The sequence below is a fragment of the Monodelphis domestica genome, chromosome 5, assembly GCF_027887165.1.
Source record: "Monodelphis domestica isolate mMonDom1 chromosome 5, mMonDom1.pri, whole genome shotgun sequence".
Classification (NCBI taxonomy): Eukaryota; Metazoa; Chordata; class Mammalia; order Didelphimorphia; family Didelphidae; genus Monodelphis; species Monodelphis domestica.
This window is the reverse complement of record NC_077231.1, coordinates 249713232-249739009: the sequence shown is the minus strand read 5'-3', so window position 1 is coordinate 249739009 and position 25778 is coordinate 249713232. Positions and strand designations below refer to the sequence as shown.

Here is a 25778-nt window from a genome sequence, read left to right as displayed (position 1 = left end):
GAGGGAAAGGAGTTAATTGGATATTTAAATGTAACAAGCAAATAAAAAAAATGAACACATTCTATAACTCTTAAGAGGTGTGTTCTCTTATTTTTTCCAGTGTTTCAGAGTTTCTCATTTAATACATTTAGTAGTATAAGTATTGATACATTAATAATAATTAGACTTGAAATGTTCTGACTGAACACACCAGGTTTAGAGCTTTTTTGAGGTGTGTCCTCTTAAAGGGACATTCCTACATTATAGATTAGAAATGTTGATCTATTCATCCATTCAGCAAACATTTACTGTCAATCAGTTACTTTGGGTCTCCCTCTCTCTTGCAGGCAGGAAATAGGACAGGGGTCTATCCACTGCTAATTGGCATAGATCTCATTCATTTCCGTTCCTTAAGCAGCTGGAGGCCTCCCACAGTGGGTAGGGGAGAGGGTTGCCATATTGGGACCAGGTTTAGTGTATATAATCCATCAGATGCTGTAGACTTAATAGCAACTCAAAACTCCTGACTCCACATGACCTTTAAAGCCTTAGCCTCAGCCTTCTCCCAGGTAACAGGTATTCTAGGCATGCCATTCCATAGCACCCGCCTTTATCAAACATTTATTAAGCATCTACTGTGTTTAAACTAGGGCCAAAGCTTGAATTGGGCATGGTTTCTGATCTCATGGAGTTTAGCGTCAGGTAAGTTAGTTATGACACATATAATAAAATAGAATACAAAAAAAATACAGAAATGCATGGGAGAGGTGCACAGTGCCAAGGAAAATTGTTATTAAGGAAGAGAGAAAAGGGGAGAGAGAGAGAGAGAGAGAGAGAGAGAGAGAGAGAGAGAGAGAGAGAGAGAGAGAGAGAGAGAGAGAGAGAGAGAGGAGAGAGAAAAAGAGAGAGAAAGAAAGAGAGAGAGGAGAGAGAGAGAGAAGGAGAGAAAGAGAGAGTGAGTGCTCTGGCTTCCACTGATACCAGTTAAAAATTCTAATCCCCAGCCAAGGGAAAAGAGTCTCAAGATGACGCCTTTCCTGGAGGCTTCACACCTCCAGAAAGTCAGGGTCACTAAGTCAGCCTTTCACTCACCAATGGTGACTGTCTAAAAAGAAAGCAGTCTGAGGTCTCCTGCAAGAGCTCCTCCAGGGTTGAGTTCCTCTTCCAGTCTCTCCTCAAGTGTCTGTTCTCCAGTCCAACTCGAAGTCAGAGTTCTTCCCTCTAACTTGAATCAAATTTCAAATATCTCTTCTTCTGGCCTCTAGTCCTCTTTTTTAAAGATCTTTTTCTCTTGTGTCACCTCCCCTAAATTTCATATCTCCCAATCACAGCATATGCTCCTCTCCAGGACTGCCCACTCTTTAGTTTGCACCTTCTTTGGTTAGATTATACCTTTTTCGGTTATGTAACACCTTTTTTGGTTAGTTCACCTTTTGTAGTTACTTAACACCTTTTTGTAGTTAAAATGGGTAGATCTATTTCAAATACTGAGTTACCACCTTCTGGGGATTAAAATCTAAAAATAGATTGTGGAGCTAAGTACCTTCATTATTACAATCAGGGGATTACAATTTAATCTTCACAATAAAGGAAGATTTAAGTATCTTCATTGTTACAATCAGTAGATAGCTAAATCCAATCTTCACAAAATCCCTGGTTCCAATTTGTACTGAGCCACTGGCTGGATTAGAGTCTTCAAATTTTTCCCGTAATGGGCCCTGGTGTGTACACCATGGGTGTGTAGAAATGTGTATGAATTGTATGAATTTAATTAGGTAATTAATTATTAATTATGTTTTTATTACTATTATTTATTTATTTATTATTATTTTGGATAATTTAATAATTTAATTTTTATTATTTGTTATATTATTTATTATTATTATTTATTATAAATTAAATTTTAATTTAAAATAATTTAATAATTTTAAGACAAATTTATCATTTATTAATATTAAATTATTAATTAATAATTTAATAAAAATATAATAAATGAAGGTAATTCACCTTCAATTACAATTATTACTTGATCCAAGTCACTAGCCTGACACCAGATGGCAGGAGTCAACTAAACAATGTAGGCTAGCTTATTAGGTAAATGTTTTGAATACAGATCTTGGGCAGGAGGCATTGGAGTGTCAGGTAGAGGCATATTTTTGCCTTTTAGACACCCAAAGAGAAGTGGTTACTAACCCAGGTGCATTTGTGTACATTTTTGATGATCTAGAAAACAAGAATATATTGGTTTAAAATGTGTGGAAGAGAGTACCAAATCCCTCTTGCCTTTTTTCTTATATTCATTGAAAGACTGCTTATTATAGTTATTCCCAGTCAAAACCCTGACTTTAATTCCCAATTCTGCCAGCTAAAACCCTGGCTATAACATTTTCCTCATGGCAGCTATCATAGCAGGAGGTTTTCCCCATGGTCCCCTAAATTTTGCCAGATTATTTCATTATATTGATTTTCTTAGTAAAATGCTCTCTAGTTCATATTACTTGTGGATCTAAACTACATACCTCTAAAGTAATCTGTGATTTAATCCACTTATTAGTGGGCCCTGCAGCCCATCTGCTAGAACACCTTATATAAAACCAAATTAGAGATATCTAATTTTGAATAATCAAATTATAAATCTCCAAATAGCTCACTTGATTATATAATGATATGAGATTACTATTCATCAGATACTACATATGGATAACAGCCTGGTCCAGATTTGAACAAGAAGTATCAGAATAGTTTGGATTATTTTTGAGAAATTACAGAGTATTTTTAATGACCTCAGACTTCTCCCTTGAATAAAAGGCTTTTATTGTTTTTACATCAGTATTCTTCTGGTGATACCGTATGATTGTGAGTTGTATAGAATAGTCTCCAAAGAATTTAAGTTGAAAATCACCTAAAGGGCGATAGGGTGGTACATTGAGCAGGCTTAACATTTGACTAGTAAATTCTACAGGAGACAAAATTATAAAGAGTAAATTCAGAAGGATGATGTGATCAAGAAAGGAAAAAAAATAAGAGAGGACAACTTGATAGATAGCTATATGCTCCATGGAGAGCTATACAGCATGAACATATCAAGAAAAAAAATGGTCCCAGCACATCAAGTGGACGTCCTGTGATAAATTTATGGAGGATGTGGATGAGAGTTGCACCAGGATGGATAGGTCAAGGTGAGTTCTCTCCTTTTTTTATTTTCTTTCTTTAAACCCTTACCTTCTGTCTTAGTATCCACGGTCAGACAGAAGAGTGGCAAGGGTTAAGCAATTGGGGATAAGTGACTTGTTCAAGGTCACCCAGCTTGGAAGTGTCTGAGGCCAAATTTGAAGCTTCCCCTTAGATGATTTCTATTCTAGGTATTCATTTTAGGTGATCCTGGCATGGTTGAAATTTAAATTCCATTATGAATTGGACATTAATCCTCAGTATCTGGTCCATTTCTACTTACTCATTACCCACATATGTTTATTACCTACATCCAAATAAATGGACCCATTTCCTTACTTTAATATTCATATTCACGTACATTAATTCTATTAATGCCCTGTTTATCTGAAAGGGAGATTTCCAGACCACAGTCCAGAACCAGAAATGCATTTTTTAAAAAGGTCATCGAACCCCAGAAACAGATGTCTTAAAGCTCCAGCCACAGAGATGCATTCTTTGCCACTTAGGTTCTTTCTCAGAGCCTTTTTGTTTTGTGGTCTATTTAACAAATCATCCTTAACAAGCTTGGTTATCTTGTTTTATAGCCTCACAGCAGGTTAGAAGCAGTAACCTAGAAGGGGGCTTGGAGCTCTGTTAGTCAGTCTGCACAGTGAGTGTAGCATAAAAGAATATTGGTGGCCCCACATGAGGGAAAAGGATGAGAACAAAAGAAAAGCAGACAATTGTGACTACACAGGAAGACACTGAACTTCCAAACAATAATGATGATGAAAGCCAGCAGCAATTTTAACATTGGCAAAGCACTTTACAAATATTATTTTGTTCTATCCTCACACAAACCTGTGAGGTAGGTATTATTATCTTCATTTTACAAACAAAGAAACGGAGACAAATGGGGATGAAGTGACACACACAGGAGTCACACAGCTAGTCTTTTAGGTCAAATTTGAATTCAGGATGTCCTGAATCCAGAGCCAATGTTTTAACCATTGTACTTCCTAAACTCCCTTGTGATGACCAGCCGTCTAGTTAGCTTAAATTATTTCAAATTTTCTGTTTGAAAAGGCATCTAGAAAAGCTTAAATCCTTTCAAATCCTGTTTTAAAAGACTAGAAAACCTTGAATCATTTCAAATCCTGTTTGAAAAGTGTTTATTACAATTTAAATAAAAGATTTCCATAAGGAATCTTTAAAATTGGGGAAGGGAAGTTCAAAGGTTTTAGTTTTCTAGAAAATTTACTTATATGCATCCCCTACTGTTACTAGCTAAAAGAGATGGTTTGATATATGAATACCTACATACATAGAGGTATATATATACACAGACACATATTTTTTTTGGTCTAGACCTGTGATTTCATCAGGTATGGAAGTGCCTTTCAATGATTTATCTTTGAAAGTCCCAGAGACTCAGAGGGGTTAATGCCTTGCCCAGGGTGCCCCAACTTGTCAGAAGTTTTAGAGGGGGATAGGCTGCTCAGTGTGAGAGCCAGGCATAGAGGGGAGGTCCTGGGTTCCAATTTGACCTCAGATACTTCCTGGCTGTGTGATTCTGGTCAAGCTCCATTTCCTAGTCCTTAAGCTCTTCTGCCTTGGAACCAATGCACACTAAGAGGTTTTTCTCCGGACTCTAAATCTGCTTCTACTGCTGCTGCATTGTAATAGAGAGAATAAAATGTCTTAGGGCCTCTAGAGAGATGTGGGGGACTCGAAGAGAGAAATAACTTGCCCATGGTCACTGGGTCACTGTAAGAAGTCAAATCTTCAGCGCTCCAGGCTCTACTGTGTCCACGCCCCCAGGAGCCTCCATACCACTATAATTCCTTTTCTTCCCACAGGAAATGAATAAAGCCAAGGACCAAGCGCCATCTTTGTACAAGGTACTTGTGTGCTGCTTATGCTGTCTTCAATGCTGAATTGTTTAGGATGAGAGAATTTACTTCATTAAGAAATGCTAGTAGCGGGACAGATTGTTGGGAGAAACAGGACAGGAGAGGGAGATTATTTCATCAGGAAGCTATAAATAAATACTGCTTGGACTTGTGTGAATTCCAGAAGCTCCATCTCTCTCTTAACCTCCTCATTCTCCTCCTCCAATGTTTAACCCTCAGATCCGCCCCCAAATATAGTCAATCAAACACTAGAAAACCATCCCCCTCTCTCACACTCATTCTCACTCCTAGACTAATAAAAATCAGTTATTAATAAAAACCAGAGGATGAGGAGCCACGGGGCCCATTTTGTGACGAAAACCAAGGATCTAAAAGAAATCTGGAGAGGAACATAGCAGTGGAGTGGGAGGTTGGGGAAGGAGTTGCAAGCCTAAATCAAGGACACCTGAGGGCCCCTTATGTTCCATAGCCAGCGTACATCAGGTCCCTGGGCCCTTAAAACCCAAGTCATCACTCGGAAATTGTTTTTTTTTCTTTTTTCTTTTTTTTTTTGGTAGGTAGGTAGAGAGAATGGAGGGTGGTGAGGCATAAAAAGGAATGAAGTAAATTGCTCTCTTTCCTGGCTGTGTGGGAAGGTGAGCCCAGGACAGGATAATTGGACAAGAAGAACGGTAAGTAATTTCACCCCTGGGCAGAATAGGAGTCCAAGAATGATTAAAGAAACTGGGACAGTCTAAAACAAAACCTTGATGCAAACAAACCCCAAACCAATTTAATTTAATTTAACATTGGAGGGACACAAAAGGGTTGAGGAGAAATAACATGGTCAAAGAGTCATCTCCCACCTTATATTTGCAAAGGGATTTACAGTCATTTTATTTATTGCACTTCAGTTTATGAAGATGAATGGATTATCCCATTTTCATATATAAGAAAACTTGGGAGGAGGGACAGTGAATGCCAAGAACTCTCAAATCTAGTCCCATTCAACAGTAGGAGCAAAGTTGAGATTCGATGGAATTTTTAGCCTTTTGCTTACCTAATGAGAACTATACTTCTATCCCAAAGTTTAACATTTATTTTCCCCTTTAAGGAAAAAAAATTTCTTCCTTCTTTTTTAAGAAGTCGAGGCCTAAGATAACCAGTGGAACAGGGCACTTAAGTCAATTAAATACTCCAATAAATCTTTTGACTAAATTATTCAGCAATTCATTTCTAGAGTGTTTCGATTTTCAGATATCTTGTTTTTGAAAAGGTTTAGAGACACGGGTGTATTCTTACCAAGTCCTGGGTAGATCTTAATTTTGTCATTAAGGTAGACTTCGGATTTTACTTTATTGATTAAGCCTGGGAAAAATTGACACTATTCATTTTGTATGCACACAGTCTATGAAAACATTCATTGATTTCCCAAGCAGTAAAGGAAGAATGATATCTTTTATATTGGAATCTGCTTTTGAGATTGCACATTTTATTTGAGATTTTTACTTTGTTGATAAAAAATGAATCTTATCAAGGACACATGTAATACCCAGTGGAATTGCACATCGGCTATGGGAAGGGCAGCAGGAGGGGAGGGAGGAATAGAATCTGATTTTTGTAACCAAAGAATAATGTTTGAAATTGACCAAATAAAATTTTTAAAAAATGAATCCTAGTCAACATCTTATTAAAGTTTAAAGAAGAGATCCTGATTAAGGCCAGGCAGAACCTTAGCCAATAATTATACCTTTAACCTCAGGGCAGGACAATGTCTTCTAACTAATTATAAATCTTTGATAATAAATAATGTTATTTATAATAAATTTCAAATTTCAACATTGTAATAATTTTTTATGAAACTTTTCTTAACTCTAGAATTTCCAAGATTAGGCAGCTCCTAAGCTAAAGTACTTTATTCTCAGGTCTCACAGCATCTCACTGAGTTGGTTCCCTTTTTATCTATAAACAACAACTCTCATAGGTAAGGGAAGTCAGCAAGCTCTAGCTATTAAAGTTAGCAGCCAGGTGGCTGGGAAAAGCTTGTGCTGGTGTCTTCTTTGTGAGTTCCATCTCTCCTGTGATAAAGTAAGGGGGGAGGGGAGAGGAGTTGAGGTCTCTAGATCGATCTCTTCTCTCAAAAATATCCACTAATGGGGACTGGCAGAGGAGGCCCTAAGGTCCAGCTAGCTGGCCACTCAGAAAGAGGACACAGCTCCTTTTAGAAGCAACAGACAGGACTCTCTTTTTTGCTTTGGAGACCAATGAGAGAGCTTCCATTCTTTGTTAGCAGACACATAAATCTGTTAATAAAACAATGTTATTCCCAGAGAAATGGCCTCATATCCTTTATTGGTAAAAGATCAAAACGCACTATATGTGTATCAATTTGTTAACCTCAAAGCTCTATATAAAATGCAATTTTGTATTTTTTTTTTCAGGAATAGAATGAGCTAGATGGCTTTTCCTGTCCCTTCCAACTGGATTTCTGCAATCCTGTGAAATGTTTGTTGGATTAGAGGGGAAAAAGTGAAAAATAAGGAACAGCTTTTTGGAATTGAAGTGGGGGTAAGATACGAGAGGCTCAATGCCAGAAGTTTTGATGCCTGTTTTTTATTTTGTTTTTTATTGTTACTTTCACACTGCCTGAAATTTTTTTATTTGCAGGATTAATACTGGCTGAAATTCTACCCATTTCAGTCCTTAAGTAAGCATCTGCCTTTAAAAATATAAAAGATGCTTCTATTTGAGTTGGGGAGCTGTGAGTTATGAATTAATGTATATTAGTTCTGTCAAATAGCTTTACTTCCTAACTACTGCTGCATTCTTGTGCTATGTGAAAGAAAACTCTGTTTGAGACTATTAAAAGCCCAGCTCTTCTGCTAGTTCAATTTATTTATTCAAATTCAATTTCAGTTTACCTATGAGCTTAAGTTTCTTCATCTATACAATGAAGAATTTTCAACTAGATCAGTTATTCCCAACATTTTGAGAACCCCTTTCAACATAAACACAAAAATGTATTGTACCCCCCAAAGTGATTTAATATATTCTTTTTTGATTTATTCAAATGCTTATAATAACTACAATGATGGATTTCCCCCTAAAAGGTCCAATACAAAATGGACAATATGTAATTATAATTTTAACATTAAATTTTATTCTATTATAATTATGAAAACTATAAAATTATAAAACTCTAATTATAAAGTCATTGTGGACTTTTATATAGGACATTCTGTCAGATCTAAAAGAAATAATCTAGCAAGACTTCATTTGATTACCCTTTGAGCAACCACAGAAACAAACATAACTCTCCAAACATGCTCATGCTTGTGGTCACAGAGGAAAAATATATCAGTAAAATAATTGAGCAATTACTGTTTAAGATGCTATTAAAGAATTTTTAATCATGAACCCTCAAGAGGCTCAAGAAGCTCTAAATGGGAACCACTGAATTAGATAGTTTCAAATTAGTTGTTTTTTTTTTTCACTGAAACAGTGTTTGATCTTGATTTGTAAGCTTTTCCTGGGCAAAGTTATTTATTTTCCATCTTCCCAAAGAAAAAGCTGAATGATCCTGGGAAAGCCACATTAATTCTTTGATTCTAATTTTCCTCAGTTGTAAAATAAAAGCATCAGACTAGGTGACCTCTGAAATGCTATTAAATCATCCCAAGCAGTGCCAACATGCAATGCTATCTGAATCATAAGGAGGTCACTTTGTGGCGTGGACTGAGAGCCTTTCTCTTCATCTTTATCTGAACTGACTCTAAGTAAAAGTATAAAGAAAACAAAATTTGTTCTAATCACGTCTAGCCTCACCTTTTCTGAAGTTTTCCCCTTATAGTGTTTCTCATTCTCCATATTTTCTTCTCTTTAGATCTCTCAGTATCCTTTCTCTTTCCATTCAAGTCTACTATTAAGAAAGAAGCCTGTTTTGAAGGGAGTTTGATGATTTTTAAAAAGTCCTGGGTTCCACATCAGAAGATCTAGGTAGGTTCAAGTCCTGTTTACTATTTTCTAGTTGTGTCATGATCTTGGGAAAATCATTGCATGTCTAAGGGCATGGTGGTACACTGTCTAATTCCTAGGGTTGTTGTGACTAAAACTCTTGGCAAACAAAAAAAAATCTAAATGTGAACATTGTTTTTATTATTACTGATATTATACTTAATACCACCTCTGGGCTACTACCCTCTTGGCACTTATACTTAAGGATTGGTTTTCCACATTTTAGGAATAACTCCTAGTTAGTAGTAGTAGTCTCTTGGTAACCGAGGATGACATTTGTTTTTGTGCGTTTTTGTGCACAAAGACACTTGTGCATGAAAATTTAAATTAAATTTAACTCCTAGTACTGCAATTTATAAACCCCAACTTAGTATTTCCCAAGCACATTCAGCCAGTAAATAATTAGTTTTTATTTGAAAAAATTCTTACCTTCTCTCTTAGAATTGACGCTGTATGTTGGTTCCAAGTCAGAAGAGTGGTAAGAACTAGGCAATGGAGGTTAAGTGACTCACCCAGGGTCACACAGCTAGGAAGTACCTGAGATCAGATTTGAACCTAAGACTACCCTCTCTAGTCCTGGCTCTTTATCTGCTGAGCCACCTCAGTGGGCAGCCACTGAGTTGCCCAAATAATTAGCTTTTAGTGAAAGGCATTTTCTAAGATGATATAATTTTTTTTAAAGGGTTGGTACAAGACATCCTTACCAACAGTATATCCATTGGCTGTCCTTTCCTACAAATAGACACAACATCCATAGAAAGTAGGGGTTCCGATTTAGAATATAATGCTATTGAAGCCAGGTTTAGGATACATATTTGGCAAAGAATAATTCACAACTTCTGGTGCTCTATGACCTGGAAGTCTTTCTTCACTTTGTAGGATCCTCACACAGCTCCCTTTAGGGCTACCATCTTGGCTGGGAGATGCACTCAGAAGGGCACTCAGGGTCACCTCCTTTCTTGAGAACCTTCTTTATGGCTATGAAGAATTGTATTCCTTGAATCCATTTTCCTCCTTTAGAGAATCTGTGTGTGTGTGTGTCCATGTCTCTCCTCGGGTATGTGTTTCTGCTACTCCCAAACTGACACTCATCTCCTTCTGCTCTTATAGTTCTGGTGACATGACCAGTGGAGGGGGAGAAGAAGAAGAGAAAGCTTCCCTCTTCTCTCTCCCACAGGGCTGCTCTTGGGTACAGGTGAAGGATCTGTTCCTACCAGTACCTACAACTCCTGGAGTTCATCCTCCTACTGAAAGCCTGCAAGAGGTGTAGCTGCCTTGTTTGTTCAGCCCACAGCCTTGTTAACTTCTTGGTAATCAGAGAGTTCACACCAGGTAAAGTGGATTCTTGTTTATACCTTAAAGCTCATCTTGTATGACTGTTTAGAAGTAGAATCTACACAAATTCTTGGCACCTACTTAACATTTTTTTCTTTCATTTATTTGTTTATTTATTTTTATTTTAATAAAAATTTTTCAGATAAGTTTTCTGAAGTTATACAATCCAAATTGTCTTTCTTCCCCCAATCCCAGAGTTGGCAAACAATTCAATCTGGGTTATATATGTATTATCACACAAAACATATTTCTATATTATTCATTTTTAAGTAAATAATTTTATAAAACCAAAACCCTAAAACATAAACCAAAATAAACGAGTGATAAATCATATGCTTCCATCTGCATTCTTACCCCAACAGTTATTTCTCTGAAGGGGGATAGTATTCTTTTTCATAAGTCCTTCAGAATTGTTCTGGATCATTGTATTGCTGTTAGTAGCAAAGTCTGTCACTTTTGATTGTTCCACAATATAGTTACTGTATATAGTGCTTTCCTGGTTCTGCTTATTTCACTCTGCATCAGTTCATCTAGGTCATTCCAGCTCTTTCTGAAGTCATCCTGTTCATCATTCCTTGTGGCACAGTAGTATTCCATCACCAATATTGCTGTTGTTGTTGTTACAATATTTCACTTATGTTCTGCTTATTTCACTCTGCATCCATTTCTGCAGATCTCTCCAGCTTTTTCTGAAATCATCTTGCTTATTATTCCTTATATAGCATAATAGCATTCCATCACCGTGATATACCACAATTTGTTCAGGTATTCCCCAATTGAGGGACATCCCTTTGATTTCCAATTCTTTACCATCATAAAAAGTGCAGCTATAAAGATCTTTCCCATTTTAAAAAATGTCTTTGGGCGACAGACCTAGTAATGGTATTACTGGATTAAAGGGTATACATTTCCTTTATATCCTTTTGACCATAGTTCCAAATTACCCTCTAGAATGGTTGGATCAGTTCACAACTCCACCATTATGAATTTTAAAACTACTCCACTCTACTCAGACTACTTTAGAAGATCTGATTTAGCTATTTCCTGATTAGTAAAAATGGAGATACTTGGTTTAACAGAATTAGGTCTTGGGAATTCTACATTGATCCAACTTACTAAGTTTAACAAGGTCAAGAATGTTTGCACCATACTCAGGGATTAAGTATCTGAGGAAATGGCCTTCAACAGACATGTGCAGAAACAGCAGACACACTCCTGGGCTATCCTAAGTCAAGCTAATTTATCATTGGTACAGATGAGACACAGGAAAGTGATGTAAAACCATCTATATAAGGCATGTCACTTCCTCTGCTCTCCCTCTTTCCCTGGAGAGGCGACTCTGGCTGATAGCATGCTAAGCATTCCAACATCTTGGCATGGTGGCAGCTATTTGTCTGGGTTTTGGCGGTGAGTTTTCCCTTCAGCTGATTCAAGTTCAGGCATCTTGGCTAAGCCCTTTTTGGAGTTCAGGCTGATTCCTTCCTCCTTATTCTCTAAACCCTTACCTTCCTAGAGCCTCTGGTCTTCCTCCTGGCACTATCCAGGTGGGGGAAATCCTACACCCTTTCCTTCTTCCTTCTTAATTTCTTTCCACTATATCAATTAAATCACCATAAATTTCCAGTTGACTTGGTTATATTTTTTTATATTTGGGATATCTATGGTGACCAAATAATTAACATAGTTTAGGTCACAACACTAAAATTATCTTTTATACCAGCAATGCATTAGTGTCCCAATTTTGCCATATCCCCTCCAATATTTATAATTTTGCTTTACTGTCATATTGACTGATCTAATAGGTCTGAGGCAGTACTTAAGAGTTGTTTTAATTTACATTTCTATAATCAAGATGGATTTATTAAAAATTTTTCATATGATTAATGATAGCTTTAACTTCTTCATATGAAAACTACCTATTCATATCCTTTAACCATTTATTAATTGGAGAATGACTTGGATTCTTATCAGTTTGACTTAGTTCTTTTTATGTTTGGGAAATGAGACTTTTATTAGAGAAATTTGTAATAAAATTTTTCCCCAATTTGTTGTTTCCCTTCTAATCTTGGTTGCTTTGGTTTTGTTTATACAAAACCTTTTAAATTTAATATATTCAAAATTATTCATTTTACAGCTTGTAATATTTTCTTTGGTCATAAATTCTTCCCTTCTCCATAAATCTGACAGGTAAACTATTCTATGTTCCCCTAATTTACTTATAATATCACTCTTTATGTTTAAATCATATTCCTATTTGGACTTTATCTTGGTATAGGGTGTGAAATATTGATCTAAACCTTTTTTTTTTTTGGCAATACTGTTTTCCAATTTTCCCCGGCAGTTTTTGTCAAAAAGTGAGTTCTTATCCCCCAAACTGGAATCTTTGGGTTTATCAAACACTAGGTTGCTGCGGTCATATACTCCTAATCTGTTCCATTGATCTGCCTTTCTATTTCTTAGCCAATACCAAATTATTTTGATGATTACTGATTATAATACAGTTTAAGATCTGGTACCATGAGGCAACCATCCTTCACATTTTTTCATTTGTTCCTTTGATATTATCGACCTTTTTTTTTCCAGATGAATTTTGTTCTCATTTTTTCTTGTTCTAAAAAATAGTTTGGTTGGCATGGAGTGCACTGAATGAGTAAATTAATTTAGGTAGGTAGGTTTTTATTATATTAGCTCAACCTACTTGAGCAATTAATGTTTTCTCAATTGTTTAGATCTAACTTTATTTCTGTGATGTGTTTTGTGATTATGTTCATATAATTACTGTATTTGTCTTGGCAAATAGATTCCCAGGTATTTTATATTGTCTAGAGTGATTTTAAATGGAGTTCCTCTAACTCTTGCTACTGGACTTTGTTGGAAATATATAGAAATGCTAATGATTTATATGGGTTATTTTGTATCCTGCAACTTTGCTAAAGCTATTAATTATTTCAACTAATTTTAGTTGATTTTCTAGGGTTCTCTAAATACACCATCATATCATCCACAGAGTGTGATAGTTTAGTTTCCTTAATGCCTGCTTTAATTTCTTCAATTCCTTTTTCTTCTCTAATTGCTAAAGCTAGTATTGCTAATACAATATTAAATAATAGAGGTGATAATGGGCATCCTTGCTTCATTCCTGATCTTATTGAGAAGAATTTTAACTTATCCCCTTTGCAATTGATACTTGCTGATGGTTTTAAATAAATACTACTTATTATTTTAAGGAAAGGCTCTTTTATTCTTATACTTCATAATGTTTTTAATAGGAATGGGTGATATATTTTGTTAAAAGTCTTTTCTGAATCTACTGAGATAATCATGTGATTTCTGTTAGTTTAATAATAGATATGGTCAATCATGATGATAGTTCTAATATTAAACCAGCTTTGCATTCCTGATATAAATCCTACCTGGTCATAGTGAATAATACTTGTGATATATTGCTGTAGTCTCTTTGCTAAAATTTTTTAAAAATTTGTTTGCAACAATGTTCATTAAGAAAATTGGTCTTTAATTTTCTTTCTCTGTTTTTGGTCTTCCTGGCTTAGGTATCAGCACTGTATTTGTGTCATAGAAAAAATTTGGTAGTACACCTTTTTTGATTAATTTGCCAAATCATTTGTATAGTTTGGGGATTAATTGTTTTTTAAACATTTGATAGAATTCACTTGTGAATCCATCTAGCCAGATGGGGGATTTTTTTCTTAGGGAGTTCATTGATGGCTTGTTAAATTTATTTTTCTGAGATAGGAGTAAGTAAGTATTCTATTGCCTTTTTTGTTAATCTAGGGAATTTATATTTTTGTAAATACTTATCTATTTCACCTCGATTCTCATTTGTTGTCATATTATTGGGCAAAATAGTTCCTAATGATTGCTTTAATTTCCTGTTCATTGCAAGTAAAATCATCCTTTTCATTTTTGATACTGGTAATTTGTTCTTTTCTTTCCTTTTTTAAAAATCAAGCTAATCAGTGCTCTATCTCTTTTCTTTGTTTTTTTATAGAACCAATTCCTAGTTTTATTTATTGGTTCAAAATTTCTTTTATTTTCAGTTTTATTAATTTCCCCTTTGATTTTTAGGGTTTCCAATTTAGTCTTTAATTGGGAGTTTTAACTTGTTCTTTTTCTCATTTTTAAAAGTTGTATCCTCAATTCATTGATCTGTTTTTTCCTCTGTTTTATTAATATAAGCATTCAGGGATATAAATTTCCCCCTGAATATTGCTTTTGCTTTGTCTGTATCCTGTAAATCTTTGGGAATGAGTGTATAGAGGGAAAGATAATGAGTTAATTTCCTTTTGTTGCACCCATACTTTGTTTCCAGGATTTTACCCTGTAAGATAAAGAATCCTAGGAATATTTTTGCACATACTCTTCTTTGAGATACAGCCTCAATAGTGAAATCTCAGGATCAAAGGGCATAAACAAATTGGCAACTTTTCTACATATTTCAAACTGTTTCCCAGATCAGTTGAACTACTTCTTGACTCCATCAAGAGTGAACCCATTAGGCAGCTGGATAACTCAGTGGATTGAGAGCCAGGCCTAGAGACGAGAAGTCCTAGGTTCAAATCTGACCTCAGACACTTCCCAGCTGTGTGACCCTGGGCAAGTCACTTGACCCCCATTGCCTAGCCCTTACCACTCTCCTGCCTTGGAGCCAATACACAGTATTGACTCCAAGATGGAAGGTAAGGGTTTAAAAAAAAAAAAGAGCAAACTCATTTGTCTGTCTTTCCATTACCCATGCAAAAATTTTTCCATCTTTTAGCAGCTTTGATAGTGGAGTATATGATGATACTCTGATTATTCTAGTGTTTTTGAACATTTTCCCAGTAGTTATTGTTAGTTTATATTTCCTCTCTTGAAAACTCTTACTTTATATCTTTTCATTGCATAAGTGTGTCATGACACAATCTTTTATGTTTGTATCAAATTCCTTTTGATTGTGCACATAAGACTTTTTTTTTAGTTATTTAATGTGAAGTTCTCTCTGCCCGCCTCCCCAAGTGTGTCTTGTAGTGCTAGCTGCATTGGTTTAATTTACAAAGCTTCTAAATCTTATAATATTAGTGCTGCAAAATTTGCCTTTCATAATCTATTCTATCCCTATTCTGATGTTAGAATTTCCCTTTGTACTTAATGATGAAATATATAGCCTTCTAACTTATTCATAGTGTGATGGGGTTTTTGTTGTTGTTGTTTTGTTTTTTGTTTTCTTTTGTTTTTTTGTATTTGGATAACATTCATTTGGAATAGATTGTGGCAAAAGACCCAGGTTTCACCAGGTTGCTATGTATCAGTTTTCCCAGCAGTTATTGTCAAATAAAGAATCTCTTCCCTAGTAGTTTGTGTTCTTGGGTTTATTGCTCACTAGGTTGCCATGTATGTTTCTTCTCATCTCACTTACCTAGTTTATTCTACTCCTCTGCTTTGCTACCCTTATCCAGTACTAGATAGTTTGAATGATTGTTGCCCCATAGTATAGTTGGAGATTTGCTAGAACCATGCCTCTTTTCTTCCTACATTTTGTTCCCTTCATACTTTTGTACCTCTTGCATTTTGCCAAAAAATTTCATTATATTTTAAATTTTTATGTTATCTCTCTTGGAAAATGTTTGGTGAAAAAATTTGGTGCAGTAATTTAGGTAATAACAACATTTTAATTCTACTTTTGTGTTAGCTAAGAATATGGTCTATCTCTATAATTACTTAGATCTTTTATTTTTGTAAAAGTTATTTTGGTATTAAATTAATAGAGGTCTGGTTTATGTTTTGGTAGGTTAAACCAAATATTTTATATGTTTTATCTTACATTGAATTTCTTTTCTTATTTCTTTTGTTGATTATTGTCCTTCACATTCAAAGAGGACCAAGATGATATTTCTGCTGTCTTTTGACTCAAGCATAAATTGGATCTAAGTAAGGCAAAGTTGCACAAAGTCATCAGCCTCACTCTTTTCTGGAGACATCCCAAGTCCAGTGGCAAAACAAAAGTCAAGATGACTGGTGATGGCTCAGGATGCAGTGGATGACTTTGGCTTCTTCGATGTCTAATCAAGCTCCAAAGGCTCCACAACACCTACTTCGGTTTCCTTTATGGCCATTGGAACAAATTGTTTTCATCTGCCCATTCTGCCAACGGGACATGCTTGAGGTAGACACCCCTCCCCCAATTCACTGATGAGTTTGAGACCCGTCAGTTATTCTCAACATTCTCGCCCCTGTGAACCCAATTTACCAACGTGTGGCTACAGGGCAAGCGACAGCTTCTTGGAGCCACAGGTGAGAGCTGAGTGTCAGGTAGACATCAAAGAAGGAAATCAGCTTCATAAAGGGTTTAGCAAGCCCTCACACCACATGTTCTAGTCTTTCATGAACATCCCACGTACCCCCATTTCTTCTGTTAATATTTTACCAAAGCTGGTGACTTTTATGGATTTAGTTTGCATGCTGCTATTACTGAAGCTTTCATTATTTTCAAGAAATTTGTTAATGATTTTCCTGTGTTCTTTAAGTAAACCATTATATTGTTACAAAGGGAAATATTTTTTGCTTTCTTTTTGTTTGTTGATTTCATCTTGTTCTATTGCTACAGCTACTATTTCTAGGACTATGTTAAGTAAGAGTAGAGATGGCAGAAACTCATACTTAAAATAGTGTTTTCTTTTATAAATAATTCTATGCTTGGGTTTTAAATGGATGCCTTTTCTTCTAATAAGAAAAAGTCATTTCCTTGCTAACATTTAAAGTTAGTCATATGTTATCAGGCCTTTTCTGCAACTATCAGTATAATCTTGTGATTTTAAAAATTATTTTATTATTAACAATGGTTATTTTATAGCAAAATTTTCCTAATGTGAAATTATTCTTGTAATCTTATTATAAAGACTACTTTGCTAGAGGGAATAAAATGTTTTAAAACATCTTTGCTTTACCTATTTGCTAATATTTTATTTAATTTTTTTCAAAATTAATCTTTAATGGTATTAATCTATGCTTTTTTCTCTTTTTCTCTGTGTTAGTTGTCAAGATCACTTTTCTTTTCATAGGAAGAATTTGGTACGGTGCCTTCTTTCTCTTTATTCAAACAGTTTCTATTGCTAAACAGTTTTCTGATCTTTGAATGTTTACTAGAACTCATTTCCAAATTCATCTGGATCAACACTAATTTTCTTAGGAAATTGATTTGCTAAATTTCTAAATTTTTTATATTTTCTCTTCTATCAATCTAGTTATTTCACAGTTTTGAAAATATTTATCTGTGTTATTAGGAATTTTTTTAAAACCCTGACCTTCTGTCCTGGAATCGATACTGTGTATTGGTTCCAAGGCAGAAGAGTGGTAAGGGCTAGGCAATGGGGGTCAAGTGACTTGCCCAGGATCACACAGCTAAGAAATGTCTGAGGCCAGATTTGAACCTAGGACCTCCCATCTCTAGGTCTGGTTCTCAATCCACTGAGCCACCCAGCTGCCCCCTTATTGGGAATTTTAAAAATATTCATCCTTATTATTAGCATTTTTAGTTTGTTGGAATATAATCATGCTAGAAGTTCCAGAGAATATTTTTTATTTCCTTTTCATTTATCATGACATTCCATTTCTCATTTAAAAACATTTTGATGCAGAAGAAAACATATGATTTATCACTTGCTTATTTTGGGTATATGATTTGGAGTTTTGATTTTAAAAGATTACTCTATTACAAAAATGAATAATATGGAAATAGGTTTTGAGTGATAATACATATATAACCCAGTGGAATTGCTTGTCATCTCTGGGGAGGGGGAGGGAAGAGAAGAGGGAGACAACACGAATCATGTAACCATAGAAAACTTATGTGTAAATTTGTTACTGGAATAAAATAAAGAAAAATTTAAGAAAGAAGTGTTTATGTTTCAGGCACTATTCTAAACTGAAAATACAAAGAAAGAAAAGGCAGTCCCTTTCCTTGAGAAGGTCATAATGTAATGAGAGCAAATCAGATTAGCTAATCATCTTTTTATTGCAATTTTTATTTTAAAAAGCTTTTTAGTTTTATTTCTCAACCAATCTTTTTTTCCTTCAGGTTTGTTAATTAAAAAAAAAAGAAATTCTACTCCTGTGCTTGTTTGGGGATAATTTATTTGTCAGTTTTCTACATTTTCTATTTGCACACTCAATTCATTGATCTCCTTTCTGTTAATGTGTGTTATAAGATATAATTTTTCTATAAGAATTGCTTTTGCTAGATCCTACAAATTTTGGGACTTTGTGTCATTACTATAATTTTATTTAACAAAGTTATTTATTAGGTCTATGAGTTGTTTTTTGATCCATTTATTATTTATGCTATTATTTAGTATCATTTACTTCTCTGTTCTTTGTTCACATTAACTATATTGGTTTTGAATTGTGTGTGTAATGGTCTATACATGTTTAATATTTTTTGCCTATGATTGTTTATGACTTCTTTATGCTCTAGCACATCATCACATTTATCCCTCTAGCACAACAACTGTATAGGAAGAAATGACAAGACATAAATAGGTATATAGATATATGTATGCTTAAATACATATACGTGTATATATATATATGCATATATATGTATGTATACAACTAGAGCTAAAAAAAGAGGTTCATACTAAAAGAAATGGGAAAAGAAACAAAAGGGGGTAAACTTATATGTCACAAAGAAGCTCATGGTGGGAGGGGGGAGAACATTAATACACTGGAAGGGTAAAGAGGTTGGAGATAGGAAATACTCAACTTTTACATGCATTGAAATTGACTCAAAGAGGGAAGAACAATCAAATACATTGGGGCAGAGAATTGATTTGCGCCCTATAGGGAAGTAGAAGGGTAACAAACAGATTGGTGGGGAGGGAAGTAGTACAAGGGAGGAATAGAGTGGAGGGGGTTAGTATAAAAGGATTGTAAAGAAAATAAGAAGGGAATAAGAACGGAGTGGAGGTTAGAAAGGGAAGCAAAATAAGGGTGGGAATTAGGGGGGCCAATTAAAAACAAAACATTGGTGTCAAAGGAAATAGTGAAAGAAGAAAAGGCAGGAATAGAAGTGGAAATCAAAATGCAGGGAAATACACAGCTAGTAATCATAACTCTCAATGTGAATGGAATGAACTCACCCATAAAACGCAAGCAAATAGCAGAGTGGATTAGAAACCAAAACCCTACCATATGCTGTCTATAAGAAACACACATGAGGAAGGTAGACACACATAGGGTAAAAGTAAGAGGGTGGAGCCAAATCTATTGGGCATCAACTGATAAAAAGAAGAAAGGAGTCTCAATCATGATATCTGACAAAGCCAAAGTAAAAATAAATCTAGTTAAAAGAGATAGGGAAGGTAATTACATCCTGATAAAAGGTAGTATAGACAGTGAGGAAATATCAGTACTCAACATGTATGCATCAAATGGCATAGCATCCAAATTTCTAAAGGAGAAACCAGTGGAGCTTAAGGATGAAATAGATAGGAAAACTATACTAGTGGGAAACCTGAAAGATAGACCTTCTCATAGACCTTCCTCTATCAGAAGTAGATAAATCAAACCAAAAAATACATGAGAAAGAGGTAAGATAAGTGAATGAAATCTTAGAAAAATTAGAGTTAGTAGATATGTGGAGAAAAATAAATAGGGACAAAAAGGAATACACTTTTTTTTCAGCAGCACATGGTGCATTCACAAAGACTGAACATGTACCAGGGCATAAAAACATTGCAAACCAATGCAAAAGAGCAGAAATAATAAATGCAACTTCTTAGATCACAATGCAATGAAATTAATAATTAGTAAGGGAACATGGAGAGGTAAATAGAAAATTAATTGGAAATTTAAAAATACAATTCTCCAAAATCAGTTAGTTAAGGAACAAACCATAGAAATAACTAATAATTTCATTGAAGAAAATGACAATGATGAGACATCCTTTCAAAATCTATGGGATGCAGTCAGAGCAGTACTCAGGGGGAAATTTATATCCTTGAGTTCATATATTAACAAATTAGAGAGGGCAGCAGTCAATGAATTAGGCATGCAAATTTAAAAAAACTAGAAAGTGAACAAATTAAAAATCCTCAGATGAAGACTAAATTAGAGATCCTAAAAATCAAAGGAGAAATTAATAAAATTAAAAGTCAAAGAACTATTGATTTAATAAATAAGACAAGAAGAAGACTTGGAAAAAACAAATAAAATACACAACATACTGGCCAATTTAATTTTAAAAAGGAAGGAAGAAAACCAAATTGACAGTATCCAAGATGAAAAGGGAGACCTCACCTCTAATGAAGAGGAAATTAAGGTAATCACTAAAAACTATTATGCCCAATTATATGGCAATACATATGGCAATCTAGGTCATATGGATGAATATTTACTAAAATATAAACTGCCTAGACCAACAGAGGAAGAAATAGGCTACCTAAACAACCCCACATTAGGAAAAGAAATTGAATAAGCCATCAAAGGACTCCCTAAGAAAAAATCCCCAGGTCCAGATGGATTCACAAATTAATTTTATCAAACATTAAAAGAACAACTAGTCCCAAAATTATACAAACTATTCGACAGAATAAGCAAAGAAGGAGTTCTACCAAATTCCTTTTAACACACAAATGTGGTACTGATTCCAAAGCTAGGCAGGTCAAAAACAGAGAAAGAAAACTATAGACCAATCTATTTAATGAATATAGATGCAAAAATCTCAAATAGGATACTAGCAAAAAGATTCCAACAAGTGATCATGAGAGTTATTCACTATGACCAGATGGGATTCATACCAGGAATGCAAGGATGGTTCAATATTAGGAAAACCATCTACATAATTGACCATATTAATAAACAAACTGACAAAATCACATGATTATCTCAATAGATGCAGGAAAAAGCCTTTGACAAAATACAACACTCATTCCTACTGAAAATACTAGAAAGTATAGGAATAGAAGGGCCTTTCCTAAAAATAATAAATAGTATATATCTAAAACCATCAGCAAACATCATTTGCAATGGGGACAAACTAGAAGCCTTCCCAATAAGATCAGGAGTGAAACAAGGATGCCCATTATCACCTCTATTATTTAACATTGTACTAGAAACACTAGCAATAGCAATTAGAGAAGAAAAAGAAATTGAAGGTATTAAAATAGGCAATGAGGAGATTAAGCTATCACTCTTTGCGGATGATAAGAAGGTCTACTTAAAGAATCCTAGAGAATCAACTAAAAAGCTAGTCGAAATTATCAACAACTTTAACAAAGTTGCAGAATACAAAATAAACCCAAATAAGTCATCAGCATTTCTATATATCTCTAACACATCTCAGCAGCAAGAATTAGAAAGAGAAATTCCATTTAAAATCACCCTAGACATTATAAAATATTTAGGAAACTATCTGCCGAGACAAACGTAGGAACTATATGAAAACAACTACAAAACACTCTCCACACAATTAAAACTAGATCTAAACAATAACAAAGTTCATTTGGAAGAACAAAAGATCAAGGATATCCAGGGAAATCGTGAAAAAAATGCAAAGGAAGTAGAACTTGCAGTCCCAGATCTTAAACTATACTATAAAGCAGTGCTCATCAAAACAATTTGGTACTGGCTATGAGACAGAAAGGAGGATCAGTGAAACAGACTTGGGGTAAGTGACCTCAGCAAGACAGTCTATGTGATAAGCCCAAAGATCCCAGCTTTTGGGACCAAAATCCACTATTTGATAAAAATTGCTGGGAAAATTGGAAGACAGTATGGGAGAAATTAGGTTTGGATCAACATTTCACACCCTACACCAAGATAAACTCAGAATGGGTTAATGACTTGAATATAAAGAAGGAACATATAAGCAAATTAGGTGAACACAATAATATACATGTCAGATCTTTGGGAAAGGAAAGACTTTAAAACCAAACAAGAGCTAGGAAAAAAATCCCAAAATATAAAATCAATAATTTTGATTACATCAAATTAAAAAGTTTTGTATAAATAAAACTAGTGCAACCAAAATGAGAAGGGAAGCAACAAATTGGGAAACAATCTTCATAACAAAAACCTCTGACAAAGGTCTAATTACTCAAATTTATAAAGAGCCAAACCAATTGTACAAAAAAATCAAGCCATTCTCCAATTGATAAATGGGCAAGGGTGATGAATAGGCAATTTTCAGTTAAAGAAATAAAAACTATTAATAAATACATGAAAAAGTGTTCTAAATCTCTTATAATCAGAGAGTTGCAAATCAAAACAACTCTGGGGTATCACCTCACGACCTAGCAGATTGGCTAACATGACAGCAGCAGAAAGTAATGAATGCTGGAGGGGATGTGGCAAAGTTGGGACATTAATTCATTGCTGGTGGAGTTGTGAACTGATCCAATCATTCTGGAGGGCAATTTGGAACTATGCCCAAAGGGCAATAAAAGATTGTCTGCCCTTTGATCCAGCCATAGCACTACTGGGCTTGTACCCGAAAGAGATAATAAGGAAAAAGAAATGTACAAGAATATTCATAGCTGCACTCTTTGTGGTGGCAAAAAATTAGAAAATGAGGCGATGCCCTTCGATTGGGGAATGGCTGAACAAACTGTGGTATATGTTGGTGATGGAGTACTATTGTGCTAAAAGGAATAATAAAGTGGAGAAGTTCCATGGAGACTGGAACAACCTCCAGGAAGTGATGCAGAGCGAAAGGAGCAGAACCAGGAGAACATTGTACACAGAGACTGATACACTGTGGTACAATTGGATGTAATGGACTTCTCCATTAATAGCAATGCAGTGATCCTGAACAACTGGGAGGGATCTATGAGAAAGATACTATCCACATTCAGAGGAAAAACTGTGGGAGTAGAAACACAGAAGAAAAACAACTGTTTGAATACATGGGTTGAGGGGATATGGCTGGGGATGTAGACCCTAAAGGTTCACCCTAGTGCAAATACCAACAACATGGAAATAGGTTCCAATCAAGGACACTTTTAATACCCAGTGAAATTGCGTGGCAGCTGCGGGAAGGCTGGGGGAAGGGGAGGGAGGGAAATAATGTGATTATTGTAACTGAGGAATAATGTTCTAAATTGACTAAATAAATTAATTTAAATTAAAAAATCAATAAAACCAGTAGGACAGAAAAAAAAATGTTAACTCTTGTGTATGCCAGATGATTAAAATAGTCCTCTGCTCTTTAATTCTCAAAAAAAAAAAAAGGTAGGATCACTAAATATATGCAGCTGTATTGCTTGGAACAACTCTATTCCAATTTCCTCTTTTCCCTCTTCTCTCTGAGTTCAAACAAAAATCAGTTAATTTCACCACCCCCATACATACACACATACATCCTTTTGTTGTTGTTTTGTAATCAGTCTTATAATCAATAGTCTGTTTCACTTGTGGTGATCACCTCTGAAATCTTTCCCTCTCCTCCATATCCTGGAATATTTTTTGTGCTTATTTTATAGTATATTTATTAGTATACATAATATTATTCCTTGACAGTCTAGATAAGGATGAAATTCATTAGAATTTTCTCATTAGAATCAAAGTATGTTTGCATAACCTTCGTCTAAAGTATGCTAGTTACTAAAAATAATGTTTCTCTCTCTATTACCTCTACCTTTCACTTTCTAAATGATATTTTTGAGTAACCAGACAATCCCTAGTCTTCCCAGGGCTTCATTCCATTCCCTAGATGACTCAAATATGAGGAAGAAAATTCCACTAATATTTCTCTACATTTTCAGAATATATACACAGAATCACCTAGCCCTTATGAGCAATTCAAACTTGTTTACTTTTCTTAAGTTACTTTTGTTTTCCATATTTGCATTTCACAGAATCTATTTGATGTGATTTTCTCAAAAGGTAAGTTTAGAAGTCATCAGTTATGTTAAAAAATCAATTTTTCCCATTTTTAGGAAGAATAATCCTCCACCTTTTAGAATAAACTAGGGGTAAATCATTTTTGTTTTGCTTTAAAAAATGATAATATTGCCTGTCCTTTAATTTTTTAATATTGGTGATTAGGTTGTGTGATTCTGGCTTTGGTACCTTGATACATGATATGTCTTTTCCAGAGCACTTCTGATTTATTATTTTTTTCTGTGACTTTAGAGCTCTGTATTTTGACATTCATCTTTCTGGATGAATTAAAATTAAAGTTTATGTCCAATAGTATCCTGTGAATCCTATTAATCTCTACTTGGCTCTTTAGTAGCACTCTTTCTGGGAAGTCTTATTATATCCTAAAATATAGTCTTAATTTTTTGTATCTTCACATTCTTGCAAAAAGTCAGCTTCTTACATTATCTCTCTAAGTCCTTTTTTAGGTTAGTTAAAAAATATTAGATGTTTCATTTCTTTTTATTTATAATTCTTTTTCTAGTACTGAATTTTTAAATTCCATCTATTTTAATTTTGAGGGGTATCCATTATTTTCTAAAGTTTTACACCTTTTGTTCTGAATCATGTAGTTCTCTTTTGAGTTTTTTAAATTACAAACTTTATTTTTTCCCTAAAATAACTTCTGTTGTTTTATAGCCACTATAAGAGTTCTTTTGGCCACTCCATCCTTTTTCTAGGGTTCTAAATGCAATTGCTACACAATTATTCTTTTCCTTTAGATTATTGTCTTAGAATTCTCTTTAAAATATTTCTATCAATTCATGTTTCTTCATTAGGAATGTTTCTTTGCTTATTTATTCAATCATTCTGCTATTTATTTTTCTGTTGGGTGGTACAAATATTTATTTTATGTTCTATCAGAGGATCTTTCTTTCCCCTCTTTTAGTTTTTATAATTAATTTGTTTTGTTTTGAGGAGTTCAGGGTTAGCTGAACTTGTATATAACCTCTCCCATCTTGCCAAAAGTTCCAATATTAAACAAACCACTTAGAAATATAAGTACCTGTATCGAAGTACTGCATAAAGAGTTAACACTCTTCATAACCTTATCATCAGTGCTTATTGTTAATTCATCATCTCATCCAAGCCTTTAGTCTTAAGTGCTGACCTCTCCCTCTAAGCACAACAGAAAAAGAAGGGTAGCAAGATTTTAAGGCTGGGTAGAGGATACTAGATTGCCCACAAAATCCCTAGGTTTTTTTTTTTCTCCATTTTAGCCCAAGACTGTAGTAAACCATAATATTTATGTTTCAGGGCACAATTAACAAAGCTGATTTGAGCTTGAAACTAGCTTAGGAGATTCTGTTGCAATTGCAGAATAAGTGATTGTTTGGGAGTCAGATAAATTTCAGAGAAGGCACTTTTTGGAAGTCTGGATATTCTCTAGGCCTTTTCTAGGTATTGTACCCATGTGGTGCCCTAAAGAAATTCCTCTCCTATGCTGCAGAAAGTATGTCCATTCCAGTTAAGTTCTGTGAGAACTGTTCA

General features: G+C 34.6%; 1 long non-coding RNA gene across 4 annotated transcripts; it reads left to right on the top strand.

The window, feature by feature from the left end:
* Positions 1-1919: 1919 nt before the first annotated feature.
* Positions 1920-24686, top strand: LOC103093016 (uncharacterized). 4 transcript variants are annotated; one of them, XR_008912395.1, is made up of 4 exons: positions 1920-5033; positions 5603-7592; positions 8908-10370; positions 16248-24686. It is a non-coding gene; the product is annotated as an uncharacterized LOC103093016 (long non-coding RNA). The 4 variants fall into 4 exon arrangements; XR_008912397.1 differs by having other exon boundaries at positions 1921-5033; positions 8908-9020; positions 10216-24686; XR_008912396.1 differs by having other exon boundaries at positions 1921-5033; positions 8908-9020; positions 10149-24686.
* Positions 24687-25778: the final 1092 nt, after the last annotated feature.